General features: G+C 39.5%; 1 long non-coding RNA gene across 11 annotated transcripts in view; it reads right to left on the bottom strand.

Moving 5' to 3' along the window:
* LOC137622290 (uncharacterized) overlaps nucleotides 1-15081 on the bottom strand; it is a 58522-nt gene that overhangs the window by 9527 nt on the left and 33914 nt on the right. For 7 of the 11 annotated variants that reach the window (XR_011040401.1, XR_011040403.1, XR_011040399.1 and 4 more), the window contains 4 exons: nucleotides 14124-14214; nucleotides 12551-12664; nucleotides 5743-5949; nucleotides 3810-4002 (listed from right to left, as the gene is read on the bottom strand). This is a non-coding gene — a long non-coding RNA (uncharacterized lncRNA). Of the gene's footprint in view, nucleotides 1-3809; nucleotides 4003-5180; nucleotides 5381-5666; nucleotides 5950-12550; nucleotides 12665-14123; nucleotides 14215-15081 lie in introns of all 11 variants that reach the window. The other 4 variants (XR_011040405.1, XR_011040408.1, XR_011040410.1 and 1 more) reach the window with 3 other exon arrangements.

Below are 15081 nucleotides of genomic sequence, written 5' to 3'. Positions count from 1 at the left end.
ATACGGCATCTCAGATAAAAAAAAAAGACATGCACGTGTTAGCCCAACCATCAAGGCACACTTTCTAACACATAAACATGAAAAAAAAATCAATAATATACGGCAATTCCTTACTACGTAGTGAATTTTTACAAATATTGAAAAAAAAAACAGAAATTGGCAACCGCAGTTAAATACCCAATATACCAATAACTACGTCGTATCTGACAAAAACAAAATCACGCATGGGTAGCCAGATCATCTAGACAGTCTTTCCAACACTAAAAAAGCAAAAGTTTTACGACACTATTTCGCAATATCTTACGGAAAAATGACTTGGCAAAAAAATGAAAAAAAATGAAAAAGGGGTACTCGCGGTAAAATGCCTGACATTCTAATATACGGCATCTCAGATAAAAAAAAAAAAGACATGCACGTGTTAGCCCAACCATCAAGGCACACTTTCTAACACATAAACATGAAAAAAAAATGAATAATATACGGCAATTCCTTACTACGTAGTAATTTTTACAAATATTGAAAAAAAACAGAAATTGGTAACCGCAGTTAAATACCCAATATACCAATAACTACGTCGTATCTGACAAAAACAAAGTCATGCATGGGTAGCCAGATCATCTAGACACACTTTCCAACACTAAACAAGCAAAAGTTTTACGACACTATTTGGCAATATCTTACGGAAAAATGACTTGGCAAAAAAATGAGAAAAAATGAAAAAGGGGCAATCGCGGTAAAATGGTCCTCGTGGTGATGAACGACATTTTAACTAAAAAAAAAAAACATGCACATGGTAGCCAAACAATCCACCAAGACTTTCCACAACTGATAACCTATACAAATTGCACCATTCTACGACAATTTCATAATACGTAATAACTTTGATAATTATGCAAACTACCTTAGAAGGGTAAACTCGGTCGCGAACGACCCCGACTCGTCTCAGAAATCGGGGAAGGAGTACAGCTACAGCAATGCACATCTGGACACTACTAGAGCGTGTAGGGGAGACACCTCCTGCAGGTCGATCACCCACAAATTCAGTCACGGGGCTGAGTCACGTGAGAAAAACCTCTTTTTTTTTGACGCTCGGGGTCGCGAACGACCCACCGTACCTATCCAGGGTTAAAATACTAAACAATAAATATGATAGGTTATAACACATTGGTGTTTATGTAATATTAACTGTATAGATGGTTTGAATAAGTTAAGAAATGGTGTAAACAATTCTTTGTTATTGTATTCGCGCGGAAGCTAGACATCAGCCGATGTGATCACAGCCAAAAGTAAAACAAAAATAAGTTAGCAATACTCGATTTTTAAAACACACCCGAAATTTAACAACATAAGTACATATTTTATTATAGCGCAATTGACATTTAAAGAGTAAAAATTTTCTGGAATAGAATGGAGTTTCCTAAAAAATAGTGGTTTGCGGACGAAATCGGTTACCGTATTTTAAGCTATGATTGAAATGGATGTATACACGGTATAATTTTTTCATTTTGTATTTAATCGACACTTCAAGAAAACCGATTTTGGTTTCTTCATCTATTTGTAAGTATTGTATAACGAGAGAGAGAAAGAGAGAGAGAGAGAGAGAGAGAGAGAGAGAGAGAGAGAGAGAGAGAGAGAGAGAGAGAGAGAGAGAGAGAGAGAATCAGCTGTTGTACTTGAATGCCGTGTTTTTGTTTCGTGTACCCCCTGAAGCGAGGAATTGATCGCCACAACTAACCATATTCATGTTAATTTCATTCTTAAACTCAAGTTGCCATATGTGAACTATGGTTTTATTTCTTACGGAGAGAGAGAGAGAGAGAGAGAGAGAGAGAGAGAGAGAGAGAGAGAGAGAGAGAGAGAGAGAGAGGGGGGGGGGATTTCTGCCATTAAATCTCTCTCTCTCTCTCTCTCTCTCTCTCTCTCTCTCTCTCTCTCTCTCTCTCTCTCTCTCTCGATTTTATTTTACCGTCTACTCTACAAAACCAATGTTTGCAAATCAAATGTATACTGTTTAAAATATGACAAAATATTGACGACTCGTTACCGAAGTTTAGGCTATTCACTGCCGATAAACGAACCCAGTCTACTCGTGAAAACCTTGAACGCCCAGAGGGAAAAATAAGGCTTTTAAATATACTGTACTAAACAAAAATAATGCTTTAATATACCATCATTAACACTACCATTACAATTATCGTAAGGTTGGAGAAAGATAAAGATTGCCGAGAACGTAACCACATTTCTGTTTACATTTTGTCAGCTGGACTCGCACAGTTAACAGTTGATTTCATTGTTGATGTGGAATTTTATCCTTAAATAGGCAATAGGCTATTCATTATGAAATTATGTTAATGAAATGTAATGTTAATATTGTTTTGTAACATTTATTATAAATCATCGTATTTAGGGCTACCAATATACTTAAAAAGACAATAGATTTGATACATTTTGTAGTGCTTGACTCGCGAACTTTGAACAGCCTCGCAGATAAAGAAAATTTATTTTTGAAAAATAGCGATCGCGGAAAAGGGGAATCGTGTAATTCGAACACTCTTAAATCGGGACCCTACTGTAGGTTATTCTGTAGATATAAAAGGACCTCTGTTACTCAAAGATTGCAGCCATCAGCCATCCGAGTCCAAAACACAGTCACTTACTTGAATTACTTGAACTGACATGCCTCCAATTTGTCCATAATTTTGATTGGTAGATGAATATCAACTTAAAAATAGGACCTTTCCAACCTATATGAAACATCCACTCTCCTTTCTTTATTGACCTCAGGAACAGAGTAGTCGTATAAAAAAACTTGGCAAAATTTTAAAGTAACATATCTACTGTAGTACTGCCTTTCAACCTTCTGATGCCTTAAACACCAAGATAACCTGTTATAAAACATCAGGGAGGGCTCCGAGACCTCCTCAATCACTTCTTCAAGAGTTATACAATTTTTAATTTTAAAACATGGGATTTGGCCCGAATTGCCCATATAACTTGAAAAAAGAATGAGCTCCGCAGAAAGGAGCCTGGAGGACAGTAATTTGATATCCCTCTCTCACTGCAGAGAACCAGTATGAACTCAGTCATGTATTGTATAGAAATAATCTTATTAAAATTCCTTTAATCTAGATCACCAAGTACCTAAGATAGATTTGTAACCAAAACCAAAAAAATCCAATAAAATCATCAAATCACAATCACCACACTGCTAAATTCTTTCCTGAATTGACTAGCTAAAGCCAACATTTTAATAAATTACCCAGTAAATCTATTAAGAAGTACAATGTAATTCTGTAGTTACACAAAGACTAAACATTTACTAATCAATATTGGTATTTCAGATATTTAAGTTAAAAGTTTGTCACTAATTTTTTTTAACATTGTAGAGTTAATAAACTGGATACTTCAGCTTTTAGATAAGTATATTACATAAGCCCCTAAACACCCAAAAAAATATCAAATAAAGACCCTTTGAAATCCAAGAACAATAGCTGTATTTCAATGCATATTCTGCATACACCCAATGGAAATAATTATGAGCAAAGCTACAACCTTATCTGGAAAAGTAAATACTACAACCCTGTGGGCCATAATTGGGACAACACACAAATATTGCAGACAGAAAGAATAAAAAAAAAAAATAAAGTGAATGGATGGATGTTTTACATATTTCCCAAATCTATACAATATGAACTGAAATTTGTTAAAGATTCCTTTGTACAAAAATTATTACCTTATGTATTTCTTACCATAGACAACAAACTGTACGTTAAAGAGAAATTGAAAGGGAAGTGTGCATGTTTTCTCACCTCTTGTCTTTGAAATGTTTCCCTTCTTAGCAGCAAAGCCTTTCAATGCAGGTAGTCTTCTCTAAAACACTTCAGCAGGTACAATTTCCAATAATACTGTACCTGCTATCCTAACATTATTTTCAAAAGTTTCTTCTTTTTTTTCAGTCAAACTGCAGCCCCTTTACCTCTTGTCTATAATTACAATCAGAACCTGGAACAAAATAAAAAAAATTATAATCTTTATAGAACTGCAAATAAAAGACCAAGTCTAAATATATCTTAGTACATAAACAAAATATTTTTTAAATATTAGTGAATATAAATATTGTACAGCCATTAAAATATTTCATTAGTATTAAGGGAAGTAGCATTTTAACATTCCTGTCCAAGTTTCTTGCAAGAGGTTTCAACTACTGTACTAACATTAATGGCAATTTCTTTTAAAAATAATGTTAAATTAGATAGTGAGCCATAAGAGAAATGTATATACTTTACTCATACAGTAATGCTTGTTAGATATTAACTTCAGAAAGAGAAAAGTTACTTCACATATACTTTCCAATTTTTCCATTTAGTACTGGGACTAAGAAAGTAGTAAAAACAATCAGCAATTATTTTCATTCATCTGAATTTAAGAAACTGATCTAGTACCTGGCAACATCATTCACAGTTTAACCTAGTTACTTCTGCTGCCAATCAGCCATAGGCAGTTTGGAAGATAAAATCCTTACCATGATTAATAATATGAACTATCTGCATTAAATAATGAGTGTATATACCAATACCCTGGTAAATAAATTCTGTTCACTAGACAGTGAAGTTAAGCTCTATCAAAGATGGAAATAATACTTCTATATCCTCTACGGTATATATACGTCAATGACATGATAAACCAAGACAAGAAAATTATTATATCAAAACATCCACCACTGGATAATATTAGTACAATAGTAATATTACTAAAATACCTGACTTTACAAATGCACTCATTGAAAATTAAGTCAACCCCAAGACTTTAAATTGAAGGGTCAGATTTAGATAAAAACTATGTCAGATTAGCCGTTCAATAGAATCCTTTTGCTAAACTAACTTAATTTTAACTTAATTTTCTTGTCATAGGGGCCTACATATAAGATTCATGATTATTACCCACTCAAAAGATTTTGGGGGCTATAACTAGTTGTGCAAGCATCACCAGTCCCAAGGAAGGTACATTCTAAAACAGATACAACAAACCAACAATTTTCAACAGAAAACTTTCCATAATTATTTGTGGTATCTCTTGACAATGATGATAAAAGTTCAATATCATTGAGCACCTATACACAAAGCCAAAATATACCAGCATTAAAATACTTTCAAGTTTCCAACCAACAAATACTCGCTTACCTTATACTGTATATCTCCCAGTCCATTTTCCCTTTCTTCAATGTGTGCAATCGAGTTAACTAATGTCATAAAGGTGAGGTTAAGATTTCTTCAGTGGATTAAAATGTTCAAGTTACAAGTTTGTCACTAACTTTTTTTAACATTATAGTTAAAGTGGATACTTCAGCTTTTAGATAAGTGTATTACATAAGTCCATAAACCTAAAAAAAAATATTCATTAAAGACACTCTAAATCCAAGAACAATAGCTGTATTTCAATGCATATTCTGCATACACCCAATGGAATTAATTATGAGCAAAGCTACAAACTTATCTGGAAAAATAAATACAACAACCCTGTGGGTCATAATTGGGACAACACACAAATACCGCAGACAGAATTAAAAAAAAAAATAAAGTGAATGGATGGATGTTTTAAATATTTCCCAAATCTATACAATATGAACTGAAATTTGTTAGATTCCTTTGTACAAAAATTATTAGTACCTTATGTATTTCTTACCATACACAACAAAGTGTATATTAAGGAGCAATTGAAAGGGGTGCATGCATGTTTTCTCACCTCTTACTGTCTTTGAAATGTTTCCCTTCTTAGCAGTAAAGCCTTTCAATGCAGGTAGTCTTCTCTAAAACACTTCAGCAAGTACAATTTCCAATAACACTGTACCTGCTATTCCAACATTATTTTCAAAAGTTGTCTTTTTTTTTTTTTTTTTTTTTTAAGTCAAACTGCATCCCTTCACCTCTTGTCTATAATTACAATCAGAATCTGGAACAAAGTAAAATGATTATAATCTTTATAAAACTGCAAATAAAAGACCAAGTCTAAATATATCTTAGTACAGTACATCAACATGATTTTTTTAAATATCAGTGAATATAAAAAATTGTACTATCATTAGAATATTTCCTTTTAGTATTCAAGGAAGTAGCATTTTAACATTCATGTCTAAGTCTCTTGCAAGAGGTTTCAACAACTGTAACATTAACCCGTTTACCCCCAATGGACGTACTGGTACGTTTCACAAAACTCATCCCTTTACCCCCATGGACGTACTAGTACGTCCTTGCAAAAAACTGCCATTTACATTTTTTTTTTTGCATATTTTTTGATAATCTTATGAGAAACTTCAGGCATTTTCCAAAAGAATGAGACCAACCTGACCCCTCTATGACAAAAATTAAGGCTGTTAGAACAATTTAAAAAATATATATTGCAAATTGTACTTGAAAAAAAAAATGCCTGGGGCTTAAGGGCTGGAAAGTTCCAAATAGCCTGGGGGTAAAAGGGTTAAGTCAAGGACATTTTACATGGTGATGTACCCTTTTCAAGTGGGGATAGCTTAACTTGGTGAAACGGTTTGGGTATCACCATGATCAACAATGCTGTACTAGTCAGGGCCATCCATACTAGGTTGGGTTGCTGTAAGCAATCAGACTAGTCTCTCTACCATCACCAACCCGCAGTGCCCCGCGTGGTGAAGAATATGATAAAATCTCATACATGAATGACATGTTCAAGACCTCTGTTCAGTAGTGGATTAGAAACAACTGCATTTGCATTTGTTGTTATTGTAAGGTACTGTATACTCTTACTCGGCATCCACTAATAAAATGACAAATTCGTAGATAATTTGTATTTTTCCTAACTATACAAACCTTAGATATTTAATAGGGGCATTACTTTCGGCGTAGCTGAAATGATAGGGGCCATTAATTTTTAACGAGGGTTTACTACCCACACCGCTAGTTAGCGGGGGTAGGGGAGTGTAGCTTGTTAACCCCCCCCCCCCTCACACACCTGTGCTTGGAGGTAGGACTTTAAGGGGGATAGGACTGGCAGGCAAGTTTTGTTAAATAGCTAAGGTTTGTATAGTTAGGAAAAATACAAATATCTACGAATTTGGCATTTGTTCCATAACTGGAATACACACCACGCTATTTAATAGGGGTGACTCACCCATTGGGAAGGGTGGACGTCCCTGCCAGTCTGGCTTTTGGCTTTGCCCGGAGACTCCTTATTAGTGTGTGTAAGCACCCAAGAGATATGGAGTCCCTGCACCTTGCTAAAACCTTGCTACGCAAGGTCTGTGGCCTACACAAGCTGTGTGTGTGTGTGTGAAGGTATGAAGAAGTGTGACTCGTCCTAGAAAGTTGTTCTGAAGTTCTTTAGATGGAACATGTAGACTAGGACTTTCCCAATACCACCTCGTCAGGGTATGGGGACGTAACAGTATTAATCTTAATACTAAGAACACAAGGGAGCATGGTTTACCTGCAGTGGTTTAAGTCAGCTATGCAGAGAACCCAGGATGCTGCTTTCCCCAAGAGAGGGGATGATGAAGAAAAGAATAAGGGCCAGTCAAACCTTTTCATTCATGCAGATTAAAACCAGGTAACAATGCCCTCAACCTTCTGCTACTTGTCCAATGAGGAGCTTGAGGTTTTAAACCCAGCTGTTGTGCAGCCACCACAGGATCGATAAAGAACGTATCCAGTCTCCTGTGGGTCACGTCTTGCAGGTAGTGGGATGTGAAAGTTGTTTGACGTTTCTAAACCCCAGCTTGAAGTACCTGCGTCACTGAAAAATTTCTTTGGAAGGCCAGGGACGTAGCTATGCCCGACATCATTTGCTCTGGGGCGACGTGACGGAGTAGGGTCTGGATTCAGTGCCATATCAATGACCCTGCGAATCCATGCAGAGATGGTGTTCTTGGTGACCCTCCTCTTAGTCCTTCCTGTGCTGAGGAATAGTGCTGGCACACGAGGACGGGCTGCGGCTGTTCTTTTGAGGTACAGCCTCAAGCTCTTTACTGGGCATAGTAAGAGATGGTCAGGGTCATTTGTTACAGTACGGAGACTAGAAATCGGTAAGGAGTCTTATCAAAGATCCGCTACTCATGGATTCTGAGTCTTGGCAATAAACTCAGGGACGAAGCTTAACGTTACCTCCTACCATCCCCTTGAATGGGCAATGTCATACGAGAGACCATGAAGTTCACAGACTCGCTTGGCCGAGGCCAAAGCTAGCAGGAACACCATCTTCCAGGTTAGGTGGCGATCTGATGTCTGGCGTAATGGTTCATAGGGAGGTCTCTTAAGAGACCCGAGAACTCGAACCACATTCCATAGGGGAACTCTCGCTTCCGACTGGGGGCAGGTAAGTTCATAACTATGTATGAGTAGAGAAAGTTCTAGCGACAAGGAAATGTCCATTCCTTTCAGCCTGAAGGCGAGACTTAAGGCTGAGCGATAGCCTTTCACTGCCGAGACTGAAAGCCGCATTTCTTCACGCATATACACGAGGAACTCCGCTATTGTTGAAAAAGTGGCATCAAGTGGAAAGATACCCCTTCCACGACACCAACCCCAGACTTTCCACTTTGCCTGGTAGACTGCTGCTGAAGACTTTCGCAGGTGTTCAGACATCCTGATCAAACTTGTTGCAAAAATCCTCTCTCAGAGAGGAGATGCTGGATAGTCTCCAGGCATGAAACCGTAGTGAACCTACGGCTTTGTGGAAGATGTTGGCATGTGGTTGTTTGAGTAGATAGTGTCATGGAGAGAGTTCTCTTGGTGGCTCCGTTAGGAGTTGCAGAAGGTCCGGGAACCATTCTGCGTGATGCCATAGCGGAGCTATGACTGTCATTGAAAGATTGACCAATGTTCTGGTCTTGTTGAGTACCCTCCTCATCAGACAGAATGGGGGAAAGGTGTAAACGTCGATGTTGTCCCACCGTTGTTGGAAAGCATCTTACCAGAGAGCCTTGGGGTCTGGGACTGGAGAAAAGTACAGCGGGAGCCTGAAGTTCAGGGCCGTTGTGAAGAGGTCCACAGTTAGAGAACCCCACAAAGTCAGGACTTTGTTGGCTACTAGATGATCCAAAGACCACTCGGTACTCACTATCTGAGATGTTCTGCTCAGGTTGTCGGCGAGCACATTCCTTATGCCCGGATGAAGCGTGCCGATAGTGGTATCGAGTGGATTTCGGTCCATCTCAGTATCTCTACTGCTAGATGGGATAGTTGCTGCGAAAAAGTACCTCCTTGTTTGTTGATGTAGGTCACTACTGTGGTGTTGTCGCTCATCACCACCACAGAGTGACTTGCCAGGTACTGTTGGAACTGTTGAAGGGCTAGAAAGACGGCCTTCATCTCTAGGAGATTTATGTGGAGGTACTTTTCTGACTCTGACCAGAGGCCTGAGGTCATGTGGTGCAGCATGTGAGCCTCCCACCCTTTTTTGAAGCGTACGAAAATAGCATCAAATCTAGGGGGAGGACAAGAAGATCCACTCCTTTTCGTAGGTTCTCGTCTGCCACCCATCACTGGAGATCCGTCAGTTCCGCAGGTCCCATGGGATCTGGATGTCCAGTGAGTCATACGCTTTATTCCACCAGGACTTGAGTCACCACTCGAGGGATCTCATCCTGAGGCGACCATTGGGAACTAGACGGGCCAGCGACGAAAGGTGACCGAGGAGACGTAACCACGATTGGGCTGGAAGTTCTCGTCTGAGAAAAGGGCTTGCGACCTTCCTCAGCCTTGCTATCCTGTCGTCTGATGGGAAGGCTTTGTGGGGAGTGGTGTCTATAATCGTGCCTAGGTATACCAGTCTTTGAGTGGGAAGCAGTGAAGGCCTCGAGATTTACCATGATCCCCAGATCTTGGCAAAGTTTCAGAAGTTTGTCTCGGTGTTGAAGAAGAGTTGACACCGAGTCTGCTAGGATTAATCAGTCATCCAGATAACGGAGGAGACGGATGCCAATCCTGTGTGCCCAAGATGATACTAGGGTGAACACTCTGGTGAGGACTTGTGGTGCTATGGAGAGACCAAAGCAGAGTACCTTGAACTGGTACTTTCTGTTGTCTAGACTGAATTTCAAGTACTTCCTTGAAGATGGATGGACTAGGATCTGGAAGTACACGTCCTTTAGGTCCAGTGCACACACGGTCTTGCGGTCTTACTGCTAGTCTGACCGTGTCCGCTGTCTCCATGCTGAACGGAGTTTGTTTGACAAACTTGTTCAGAGCTGAGAGGTCGATGACTGGTCTCCAGCCTCCAGACGCCTTCTTTACAAGAAAGTCTACTGAAGAAGCCTGGGGACCCGTCAAGGACCTTTTGGAGAGCGCCCTTCTTCAACAGGGTCTGGACTTCTGCCCAAAGGGCTTGCCCCCTTGCCGATCCCAAGGCAAGTGAGATCAATGACACTGGATTCGTCGTCAGGGGAGGTAAAGACGTTATGAACAGGACACGATATCCTAGACGGATCACGGAGATTGTCCAGGAATCGGCCCAGAGTTGCTTCCACCTGTTTGAGCAACTTTGTAGGCATCCCCCCACTGGTGGAAATGCAGGGGGACTGCCTATCCTAGCATTTGCGGCCTCGGCTGCTCCCTCTAGTATTCTTGCCTCCCCTGGAGGACTTTTTGCCTTTCCTTTCTTTGACAGGAAAGGGCTTAGACACCAAGGTCTTCGCTGCTGTTGTCATCGTAGTGTTCTTGACTGGACAGGACTACTGTGGTGCTGGAGGCTTAAAGGGCTTGGATGTTAAAGCCCTATGAAGGAGGGAGTCTTGATGAGACTTCCTCCACCTCTCAGCGGCATGTTCCACATCCTTAGGCTCGAACAAGACGGATCCCTCTAGGGAGGAATGTCTGAGCCTATTGATCTCGGCGCTAGGGACCTTCTGATAGAATCTCTCAGCTACTGCATCCCGACGTTTCAGGATGGTATTTGCCCACAAGTTCGAGACTTGGTGAGCCAGAAACTCGATCGTGTGAGTACCTGAGAGAAGGAAGGTTTCCATAGCTTTCCTGGTACGTTCTTTGGAGAAGTCCTCAGAACGTATCAGGATATCTAAGGTCCCCAAGCAGATATCGAGCCACGAAGTGGCTTGCATGGCACACTTCACAACTTTCTCCTGGTTGAGGATCTCGGCTGCCGAGAATGAGACCTGCCGGTTGGAGTCTCTCTCAAGAGGGAATCCCCTGGTTAGCTCTTCCAGCGAGTGGTGAAGAGGAAGAGCTAAACAAGGCTCCTCCAGGATCTCGAAGTACCTCCTCTGCTGTACACGAGGTGGTGGGAGGAGCTTTTTGGTGGCACCGGAATGGTTGGAGGAGGACATCTCTGAGAGCTGTTGTGAGATCTTGTCCCTGGTACTCTTAACCCCCTAAGACCAGGGCAGTGCTGCACTGGTCTTGGAGGGTTTCTGAGTACCAAAGACACGGTCCAAGACAGTGTCCTTGCCCTCTCGAGGATTGATTGATTGATTGATTGATATAAAGTTTTCTGGCATCCTGACATCTAAGGTTATTGACGCCCATAGCCCCTCTCGAGGAGGGATCTCTGGGTCGGAAAACACGTTGAGAGCCCTCATTAGAGTCAGAACTTGCCAAAACGCATGTTCTGACTCTTGCTGATCTCCTCCTGCTGTAGGACTTGCAGCTAAGTCTCCTTCTATCCCCAAAGGCTCTTCTTGGGGAGAGTCGCGGACATTCCCTGAGTGGCTAGCTGGCTCCATCCTAGTCCTAGTAGAGGACTTCGGCAATGTTTTGAATTTCTTAAATTCCTTCCTAGGAAAGATGTGGGACTCCATGTGCAAGCGTCACCAGTCCCAAGGAAGGTACATTCTAAAACAGATACAACAAACCAACAATTTTCAACAGAAAACTTTCCATAATTATTAGTGGTATCGCTCGACAATGATGATAAAAGTTCAATATCATTAAGTACCAAAACACAGCCAATATATACTGAAGCATTAAAATGCTTTCAAACTTCCAACCAACAAATACTCATTTACCTTATAGACCTCCCAGTCCGTTTTCTCTTTCCTCAATGTGTGCAATACAGTCGACTAATGTCGTAAGAGTGAGGTTAAGATTTCTCCTGTGGATTAAAATCTTCAAGTTACAAGTTTGTCACTAATTTTTTTGAACATTATAGAGTTAGTAAAGTGGATACTTCAGCTTTTAGATAAGTGTATTACATAAGTCCATAAACCCAAAAAGAAATATTCAATAAAGACCCTATGAAATCCAAGAACAATAGCTGTATTTCAATGCATATTCTGCATACACCCAATGGAAATAATTATGAGCAAAGCTACAACCTTATCTGGAAAAGTAAATACTACAACACTGTGGGCTATTATTGGGACAACACACAAATACTGCACAGAAAGAATAAAGAAAAAAAAAAGTGAATGGATGGGTGTTTTACATATTTCCCAAATCTATACAATTTGAACTGAATTTGTTAGAGATTCTTTTGTACAAAAAAATATCACACCTTATGTATTTCTTACCATACACAACAAACTGTAGGTTAAAGTAAAATTGAAAGGGGTGCGTGCATGTTTTCTCACCTCTTACTGTCTTTGAAATGTTTCCCTTCTTAGCAGTTAAGCCTTTCAAAAGTTTTTTTTTTTTTCAGTCAAATTGCATCCCCTTCACCTCTTGTCTATAATTACAATCAGAACCTGGAACAAAGTAAAAGAATTATAATCTTTTGTAGAACTGCAAATAAAAGACCAATTCTTAATATATCTTAGTACATCAAAATGATTTTTTAATATATCAGTGAATATAAAAAATTGTACTATCATTAGAATATTTCCTTTTAGTATTCAAGGAAATAGCATTTTAACATTCATGTCCAAGTCTCTTGCAAAAGGTTTCAACTACTGTACTAACATTAATGGCTATTTCTTTTCAAAATAATGTTAAATTAGATAGTAAGCTGAAAGAGAAATGTATATACTTTACTCATACTGCTTGCTAGATATTAACTTCCGAAAGAGAAAAGTTACTGGTACTCCACATATAATTTTCATATTAATTTTCAATTTTTCCCTTTAGTACTGGGACTAAGAAAGTAATAAAAACAATCCCCAATTATCTTCATTCATCTGAATTTAAGAAACTGATCTAGTACCTAGCAACATCATTCACAGTTTAACCTAGTTGTTTTTGCTGCCAATCAGCCATAGGCAGTTTGGAAGATAAAATCCTTGCCATGATTAATAATATTAACTATACGGAATGAGGTAATTAGGGGTACCACAGGAGTTAGAAAACTATCAGGTAAGATCCAAGAAAGTAGACTGAGGTGGTACGGTCATGTCATGAGAAGAGATGAACAGTATATTGGGAGGAGAGTAATAGAAATGGAGGTACAAGGAACAAGGAGAGGGAGACCAAAGCGAAGGTGGGTGGACTGTATCAAGGATGACTTTCAATCAAAGGGATTAACCAGTGATGAGGTGTAGGATAGAGGTAGATGGAGAAAGCTGACCAGAAACATTGACCCCACACAGAAAGTGGGAAAAGATGTAGACAAAGACGACGATATACCAATACCCTGGTAAAGAAATTCTGTTCACTAGACAGTGAAGTTAAGCTCTATCAAAGATGGAAATAATACTTCTACATCCTCTACGGTATATATACGTCAATGACATGATAAACCAAGACAAGAAAATTAATATATCTAACATCCATAACAGTACAATAGTAATATTACTAAAATACCTTACTTTACAAATGCACTCATTGAAAATTAAGTCGACCCCAAGACTTTAAATTGACAAACTGTGTCAGATTAGCCGTTCAATAGAATCCTTTTGCTAAACTAACTTTATTCTAACTTAATTTTCTTATGTCCTAGGGGCCTACATGAAAGATTCATGATTATTACCCACTCAAAAGATTTTGGGGGCTATAACTAGTTGTAAAAGCATCACCAGTCCCAAGGAAGGTACATTCTAAAACAGATACAACAAACCAACAATTTCTAACAGAAAACTTTCCATAATTATTTGTGGTACCTTTTGACAATGATAATAAAAGTCCAATATCATTGAGTACCTATACACAAAGCCAAAGTATAATAAAGCATTAAAATACTTTCAAGTTTCCAACCAACAAATACTCGCTTACCTTATACTGTATATCTCTTAGTCCATTTTCCCTTTCTTCAATGTGTGCAATCGAGTTAACTAATGTCATAAAGGTGAGGTTAAGAGTTCTCCTGTGGATAAAAATCTTCAAGTTACAAGTTTGTCACAATTTTTTTTTTAACATTATAGTTAGTAAAGTGGATACTTCAGCTTTTAGTTAAGTGTATTACATAAGTCCATAAACCCAAAAAGAAATATTCAATAAAGACCCTATAAAATCCAAGAACAATAGCTGTATTTCAATGCATATTCTGCATACTACACCCAATGGAAATAATTATGAGCAAAGTTACAACCTTATCTGGAAAAGTATATACTACAACATTTGCCTTGGTTAGGTTAGACAAGGTACCGAAGGTAACAGTATTATTTCCTAAAGGGCAGGCCCGATCTGTCTGGACCAGGATGTTGTCAGTCTGGGGGTTACGATAATTCCAAGATCTCCCCTTCCAATTCGACCTACACGTTTGATGGTCTGATCGGGTTAGTTGTGGGAAATACGTTCTGTCTGAGGCCTCTATCAGACAGGAATCGATAGTCGGTTACCCACTCGTCATCACAGCCTCCCTCCGATTCGACGACTATGCATCCAAATCCCCCTCATCAGGTGGTCTACCTCACTGATTCCCCAGGTACACAGCCCAACCCCGTTGGGATGTTTTACCTGCATACAGCCCTAGATCCGAACCCTCAGGCTCTTCTCGTGGACACCAGAGAGGAAGCTACAGGAGTAGAAGACAGTCTCGCCATCGAGACGGACCTAGAAAAAAGGGGGGCTCGGAGAAGGAAAGTACCTAGATTCACCCCCTCACAACGCGGTGGTCCCGGTAGGGGGTAGACTTTACCACTTTCGAGACCATTGGACCTTCGGTCTGTGGGCTCATAGCATAATCTCTAAAGGTTTGAGGTGAAAATGGCCACAAGGTCCTCCTCCTCCA

This window comes from Palaemon carinicauda, chromosome 29 (assembly GCF_036898095.1).
Source record: "Palaemon carinicauda isolate YSFRI2023 chromosome 29, ASM3689809v2, whole genome shotgun sequence".
In the NCBI taxonomy this organism is placed as follows: domain Eukaryota; kingdom Metazoa; phylum Arthropoda; class Malacostraca; order Decapoda; family Palaemonidae; genus Palaemon; species Palaemon carinicauda.
Note: the sequence above shows the minus strand (reverse complement) of the source record. Positions and strands in the feature narration are given on the sequence as shown.